This window comes from Triplophysa dalaica, chromosome 9 (genome assembly GCF_015846415.1).
Source record: "Triplophysa dalaica isolate WHDGS20190420 chromosome 9, ASM1584641v1, whole genome shotgun sequence".
Taxonomy (NCBI): Eukaryota; Metazoa; Chordata; class Actinopteri; order Cypriniformes; family Nemacheilidae; genus Triplophysa; species Triplophysa dalaica.
In genome coordinates, this window is record NC_079550.1 from 23,900,605 (window position 1) to 23,909,064 (window position 8,460).

Consider the following 8,460-nt stretch of genomic DNA (forward strand, 5'->3'; position numbering starts at 1 on the left):
ACACACACACACTCACAGATATGTACACACACACTGCTGACAATATACCCGTGGCTCGTAAACTGAGAAAAGCAATAAAAACCTGTTCTCCAACAATCTCACCAGATAAAGACAGCGCTCTGAATTTACAGTATATACTATAGTAATGCCACGCTCTATGGACACGATCACAAGAATGGCATTCTCATAAATACCATGAAATACATCACTATCAATATATGTCGAAGTAAAACAGGATTACTATCTGCCACAGTCAGTGTACAATATAAAGTTCACCTCATCTGACCCTTGTGTTCATCTGATGTAGTCAGATTCTCTCGTGATAAACAAACTGTATATTAGACTTGAAGTAAACCTGGTCATTTAAGGTCACCTGACAGTGAATTCAAATATCAGCATGTGTCCACATCACAATTTAACTTGGGAGCATAACCTTAAACAGGCAACAAATAGACTCGTTTCAAGTTCCTCTTCAACTCATCTTAACTCTGCACTGTATGATTGTTATATTCACGATCAGTGTTTTACTGCAGAGTTATAAACACAAGTGTCACAGAACCACTCATAACAAATAAGCGCAATAAAAGAAAACATTAGCAATAGTTTGGTTTCTCTCACACATGCGCGCACACACATTAACACGCGCCCGGTCTCCGGTGCGCACGGGTGAGATGTCGCCGAGGTCTCCCGCTACGGCTGAGGAGGAATCACAGAGATCTGATGAGATTCACTCACCTGGACACGAGTGAGAAACCGTGTGTGTGGAGAGACGGTGTGAACGGCGGAGCGACGCGCGAAGTCCAGGACGCGCGAACAGAATCACGGAGAAACAGCAGTGCGCGTAACCACAGCTGTGTGTGCGTGTGTGTGAGAGAGAGAGAGAGAGAGAGAGAGGTAGTGAATCTTGAGAGAGAGAGAGAGAGATAGAGAGAGAGAGAGAGAGAGAGAGAGAGAGAGAGAGAGAGAAAGAGAGAGAGAGGTAGTGAATCTTGAGAGAGAGAGAGAGAGATAGAGAGAGATAGAGAGAGAGAGAGAAAGAGAGAGAGAAAGAGAGAGAGAGGTAGTGAATCTTGAGAGAGAGAGAGAGAGATAGAGAGAGAGAGAGAAGGCGCATGGTCTCAATATGCAGAGCGCGCGGTGTCTGCGTTAGTGTTTAATTTACTCCAAATTCTTTCATCATTGTTATTAGAATCAATGTTAGTCTTCAAATGTAATAATGTCAACAGGTCTGTGAGTTTCAGATTGGTTGAGATCTCCGTTACAGGAGTCCCCATCTCACCGGTAGTCCCTCTCTCTCTCTCTCTCTCTCTCTCTCTCACACACACACACACACACACACACACGCACACACACACACACACACACACGCACACACACACTTCTGCATTAACCCGATAACGACCCTCGAAAGCCCAGTTGCTGAACAGATTCCCATTACTTCATCCACAACTGAGACAGTTTGATGGTTAACTTCATCATCATAAGCTTAGCCTATTTAATTGATATTTAATATAATTTCATGTTTCCAATAGCGTAGTTTCAATAGCTCAAAAGTTTTGTTTTTGAGAAAACACGAACTATCTGAATAGCTTAATAAAATGCACAGTAAATCGCAATGGATAAAAGTATCTGCCAAATGCGTAATTGTTTACAATTTGATTAAACACACACACACACACACACACACACACAGACATACATTATTTAGATAATACATTGTAAGAGCGTGTGTGTGTGTGTGTGTGTGTGTGAGCATGAGAGAATGTGTGTGTGTTAGAAATGTTATTAGTGGGAGTGGCTGCGGAGGGGATGGTGCACTCCTGGCGATTACCCTGCGCGTGGTGCGCGCCCTGCATGTTAAGGACCCTCAGGGGCCCGAGAGCGCCAGCGGAGGGGTAGATGAGGGCGGACCTCATGTGGCACTTTCCTTTATCTGCCTTTAATCATCCCACCAGAGAAACACACAACAAAGCCTTAAAAACACACCAGCCCTTAAAACAATGTTCAATGCTTTCCTTTTTCATAACCAAGAAATCTACATTTCTAACAACAAACTGTCAGCGGGTGAACAAGACCAGTGAACCTGTGTGTGTGTGTGTGTGTTCACTCCAGGGTGTGTATGACATTGAGCTCCAAAACATAGAGATTGTGCTGAAGAGTGTGTGTGTGTGTGTGTTGGATGGAAATCAGGCATAGAAAGCAGCAGTGAGACTGTTGGTCAGAGAGGGTGTGGTGTTCTATTAAAGAGGCGGTGCTGACTGCCAGAGAGAAAGTGAGTTCAGCTCTCTCATGTCTCATTATATATTCTGATGTCATCCTGGCTGCCCCTCCCCATAAATGCCCCAGAGATGAGAGTATGATATCATTCCATATGGATCTCAGGAGAAAAGACACAACGGCCTCTAGATCCATCACCCTAAGTATTCTCTCGCTCTCCTTCTCTCTGTGGCTTTCTTCCAAAACTAACTAGACAGCATTTTAAGGCATCAGGCTCCCAACGCAGAGGCAAAAAGTCTCCTAAAAGTGCGCTGGAATTCCAATGGAGCGTTACACCAATCCCAGAATGCACCTGATGAACCAAGGATATTATTTCTGCTGAATCAAATAAAATAATATTTCAAAAACGAGAACTCTCGCCTGAAATAAGGGGAAGCACTAAAATGATTGAAAATATATTGAAAACAAATAAATATAAGCAAAAGCCTGAACTCTAAAAACCCTCAAATTCCACCTGAAAAAATGTGGCAATATTACAAATTAAAAAATTAAAAAAACAATAACATGACAAAAGCACGTTTAAATGACTTAATTTTCATGGAATGAAAGTAAAATCAAAATAAATTAAAATCTTAATAAAATAACCAAAAACTACTAGAATAACTCTTGTGAAGCCTCTGAAAAAGATTCATATAAGATGGATCATACATTTACTAAATATAAAGAATGGAATAAAAGCTAGACTGTTATACTCAACGTTCATCTCTCTCTGGTTTGAATTCTACACCAGTAACTCTGTCAGACCATCACATAAGTTTTTGGTCCAAATAGTTCTGTCCATTCTTACAACCCTGGCTCAAGGGAAGCCTCGTAAAAGAGTCACCGCGACACCAGAATTGCCAAACAAAAGATATTTATTAAGGGAAGATTGAGAGAAAATGGCATGTGGAGGCTGTAGGCGCTGTTACAGCCAGATCACAGAGAGAGAGAGAGAGAGAGAGAGAAAGAGAGAGAGAAAGAGAGAGAGAGAGAGACGGAGAGAGAGAAAGAGAGAAAGAGAAAGAGAGAGAGAGAGAGAGAGAGAGAGAGAGAAAGAGAGAGAGAGGGAGAGAGAGAAAGAGAGAGAGAGAAAGAGCGAGAGAAAGAGAGAGAGAGACAGAGAGAAAGAGAGAGAGAGAGCGAGAGAGAGAGAGAAAGAGAGAAAGAGAAAGAGAGAGAGAGAGAGAGAGAGAGAAAGAGAGAGAGAGAGAGAGAAAGAGAGAGAGAGGGAGAGAGAGAAAGAGCGAGAGAAAGAGAGAGAGAGACAGAGAGAAAGAGAGAGAGAGAGCGAGAGAGAGAGAGAGAGTTGGCTGACTGCTCACTGACCGTCTGATGCATTCTGAATATAAAACACAAGAGCTTTTAAAATATCTCTCACTGGCTGAAATGACAAAATCAATTTGCAGAAGTCACTGAGCACATTGTGTTAATCTATTAAACTCACGAAAACTCTGAATTTCTGCTGTTTTCTGATGAGCGTTTACATATAAAACACATGCTACAGCTACACAACTGTACGCACAAAGTTTGTGGGGTTTATGACATCATATCTGATAAAGTAAGATACACAGCAGCATATTGAGTTTATAAACATAAACTGAATGTTTAGTTTGCAGTCTCATGTAATGTAGAGTTTTACATTTACCACCTCTGAATGAGAACTGTGATTGGTCGCTTACATGTCATTTACACAATCTCTTCATGTCAACAGTTATTTATTTTACAGATTTTACATGCAAATTATAAAAATACAGAATATAAGTTTTTTGAGTTTTTTAATGTAATTTTTTAAATACCATTTACATAAGTTAAATTACCGAAAAAGATGACACATTTACAAGAATAATGGGGGTAACAATTTAATATATATCCTTATATCCTAAACGTTATTTTACTGTTTATTTTTTAAATACACTCAAAACTATAAAATTACCGGAAAAGTTAACACATTTACAAGACAACTGGGGCAAACAATTTATATATATATATACTTATATCCTATAATTTTACAGAGATTTTTTTATGGTATATTTCTGATTTTTCAGTTTACAGAAAATTACTGTTTTACAGTGTACATAAAAAGTAAAAAACAATGACACAGAAGAATCATTTATGGCTGTATGGTTCAAATTGCGAAGAACATTATAGAACCTTTATTTTTAAAAAGTGTTGAGTGGATTTCTGAACATTTCAGTATAGCACACGCTTGAAAATAAAGGTTCCTAAAATCTACTCTCAAGATGTATAGTTCCATAAAGTACCTGTAACCTGTACGTTTCTTGGTAGAGGAATAAAAAGGAAAGAAATAATTATTTTTAAGAATCTTTGTGGAAAGGTTCTTTGGGACACACAATTTTTTTTAATATTCAATATAGTAAAATAAAATAAGTTTAAAAATCTGACACCACAATGAAAATATACAATTCAAATCTAATTCATATCTGAAAAAAACAGAAGGTTTTAGAGATTATGATATAAAAAATGATGACGAATTAGATATATTTAATTCCCTTAAAATTTCACTTATTTTTTATAAATATGTATTTTATTTATATTGATATATTTATTATACTTTATACATGTATGAGGTCATGTAGAAGTATTGTTTGCACATGTACTCAGGTGAATGTGTTTGGGAATGAGTGATTAATAAAATACATCCATCCATCTACAGCACGTCTATATGTGTGTACTTCTGTCAGTGTCTGCAGTATGAGAACAATAATCACAGAATGAAAAGTTTGAAAGGGAAAAGCTGCCCGTCAAGGTGAGAATTTATCAGCACAAACATTAAAGACAAAGCCAGTCTGTATATTTGGATTTCATTCATTGTTGCCTAATGAAAAATCCCTTCTTCTTTCAACAATACAAAAAACAAAAAAACATTTAAAGTTGAAAAAATAATTACAGTTTTTATTCATCTCTATAAAACTTTTTTAGCATAATGTCAGACATACACTGTTTTTTTAAGTTTCTAAACACAACTATGAGTTATAGGAAGGTCAATGTGTATGGAAGTAAAATAGTGACTAATGTGTTTGAAGCAAAGAGACGTGCTGAATAGCACTAACTGAAAAAAATGCATTGTATTACACAGTTCTTGCATTTTAAGGTTCTGCAATTCAATATGGTTGTACATTTAAGATGTGAATATTTCAAATTGAAAAATTTCACACTCGGTTTCACTGTCTAAAAATTCAAAAATCAAAATTCACCTTTTAAATTTCATTTAAAAAATTAAAATTGTCAATTGTCAAAAAGTCAATTACGGTATTAATCTAATTATGTATTGGAAATTTTGGTATATCAAATATTTATTGTTTCCATAACAATTAAACTGATTCAATTTTTGTCTTTCAAGTCGATTCGGTAAAAGTAAATTCATTTTAAATTACTAGAGACGCAATGCCATATCGGACACGATCTTTGTCAACGTTTTTGTACACCTCATCGCAAAGTGTCTAAAATGTACGTGTACAGTTCAGTTAAATGATCAAGTTTACCCTCTTTAAACTTATGATGACTGAATGAGATGCGTAGGTAGGTGTCTTTATTATTGCAGTATTTCAGTTTGTTTTTTATTCATTCGTTCATTTAGCCTAATAGACTATACTTGGCTATATTTTTCGTTCTGACCTCAGAGATTTCAGATGAAAAACAGGCATAATTATTTCCATTGATATTTCTCTTCTAAGTGGTTATTAGTTTGTTTAAGTTTAAGCATTTATATCCTACATTTAAAAATATTTTACAATTACGTTTTGAAGAAAATACTTTACTTTTAATTGGTTATTTATATTGTAGATTCTTTTACGTTGTGATAAAATAGTTCATGGCTTGTTCTTATATCTGTTTGCACTACTCTTTCATTTCCTACTGTAGTCAGTTTTAAATGGATATTTATTGTTTTTTTCCTATTTAGTTTTATACCAAAATAGAAAGTTTCATTTGAATCGTTAAGTTTATTGTGATCGTGTTATGAACCTAATGTAATGCTTTAAAATCTTATTGTATTGTTTTCTGGCACATTTAATCATATACCATCGCATGTGTCATTCAAATAGCTTCATGAAATTAACTTATTTTATTTTAAAAACTCAATACACAGTATGGTTTAGTAAAGCTCTGTTATATATCAATTTTTTCTCATCCCCGAAACTCAAACCATTATTTGATGACTTAAGATGGTGCTTATCAATAGCACGATTTTATGTTTGCATGTGGCAAGCTACAGAGATTTGCGTGCATTTGATACGCAGGTGTAATTTACCCATACCATCTTAACCAATATTGTTTTGCTCCTTTATGACATATCGCTTTTTTGCTCCCTGACCTCTTTTGAAGTTAATTTGGATAAAAATGCTAAATGCTGCTAAATGACTTAATGTTAATATATCATATGCACGTAAAAAGTAATGAATGGGTATAAATAGCAAGCCAAATACAAACGTAAACTCATACTCTAGATAGACAGTACAAGGAGATCGGGTAGAATATTAAATAATTAAATTAAAATGTATGACTAGTCCAATGATTCCAGGCCACCTAGAATTGTCCCAGTGCTCCATGTCCTTTCTAGGGCTAATAGTGGTGAGCTAAGCTGCCAGTACAAACGTCAACTTTTTTTTTCTTGATGATGCATAAGAAGCTATCTATGAGAACAACTAAATTCACTTAATCGAGCAGATGAAAGGACTCCGTGGTAAACATTTAAAGAGTATCTGTTTTTCTTGCTTTGATCTACGTCAGAACCGACTTACACCACCTGCTGGTGAAGCGGTCAGGCAGCAGGAAGAGATCAATCATTTGTAGAATCGGCGCTCTATTGCTTTTCCTTGGATTCCCGGATGTGAAACTTTGAATTTCAAGCCGAATTGGAACCGCTGAATTTGTGGAAGCGAATTTTTAAATCGAAATAATATGGACTGAAAATTATCCGTCGAATATTAAAGGTTGTATTTAAAAACAAGTTAAATTTTTTAAATGAAATTTAAAAGGTGAATTTTGATTTTTTAATTTTTAGACAGTGAAACCGAGTGTGAAATTTTTCAATTTGAAATATTCACAGCTTAAATGTACAACAATATTGAATTGCAGAACCTTAAAATGCAAGAACTGTTAATTCAATGCATTTTTTTTTCAGTTAGTGCTATTCAGCACGTCTCTTTGCTTCAAACACATTAGTCACTATTTTACTTCCATAAATGTGTATAGACGTGTCATCTAACGTGCACATGCCTGACCCTCACTTAACTTCCGGTCTGTGTTAAGATGAAACCGTATGACCGCTGACAAGTTAAGGAGAGACAAGTTAAGTCAAGTAACACTTCTTGTCGGTTTCTTTTGATCGTTATCAGAAATAATATACAGGTACTCTATTGTTTGTGAATGTGTACCGGAAGTTCAGGTGGGTTTTGTTTGTTTGTTTACATTGCTAAAATGAGATCAATAGGCTACGTGTTACAAAATCCGACAGAAATAATAGAATTATGAGTAGCAAACAACTGACTTTTTACAGAATGCTGATTTTTTTTATTTTTAATAACAATTAGCAGAAAAACTTGCGGTAACACTTATGACAAGGTCATATTTATTAACATTACAGGAGTTAATGTATTAGCGAACATTAGTGTACATTAGCTAACAATGAACAATTTAGTTTCCAGCATTTATTAATCCTCTTTGATGTTAGGTCATGTCAATACAGTCATTCTTATCCATGTATTCACTCATGTTAAAAGTGAAAACGTTTGATTTTAATATAGTATTAGTAAAAAATGAAATTAACATGAAAAAAACATGAGTACATGCTGTATTTTAGCCAATGCATTAACTAATTGTTAACAGATAGCACCTTATCCATCTGATCCTCACAAGATCATATTCAACATAAGAGACTTTTTGCTCATTAAATACTGTATCCAGTCTTAGTGAAAATGCATCAGATTTAAGAAGTTAAATGAGTTTCAAAAGTTGTTTCACACTTTAAACTGAACCTCACAAAACTGATGAAAACACGCAACAGAGGACAACTTCTATGAGCGAGTGAGAGAGAGAGAGACTGAGAGAGAGAGAGAGAGAGAGAGAGAGATGAAGGGGGTGTTACGGCTGCAGTATAGAAATGAAAAACCACAGTCGACGTCACGCTATTGGCTTTCAATTGATTAAGAAGGTCGTTTGAAGGTCTCTCTCTCTCTTAATAAA

General features: G+C 35.6%; 1 protein-coding gene across 1 annotated transcript in view; it reads right to left on the reverse strand.

The window, feature by feature from the left end:
• Positions 1 to 864, reverse strand: part of LOC130428809 (endothelin-converting enzyme-like 1) — a 23,021-nt gene extending 22,157 nt beyond the window's left edge. The window contains exon 1 of the mRNA XM_056757065.1: positions 736 to 864. The gene's annotated coding sequence lies outside the window, so the exon portion shown is untranslated. The remainder of the gene's footprint in view (positions 1 to 735) is intronic.
• Between the last annotated feature and the right edge of the window lie 7,596 nt (positions 865 to 8,460).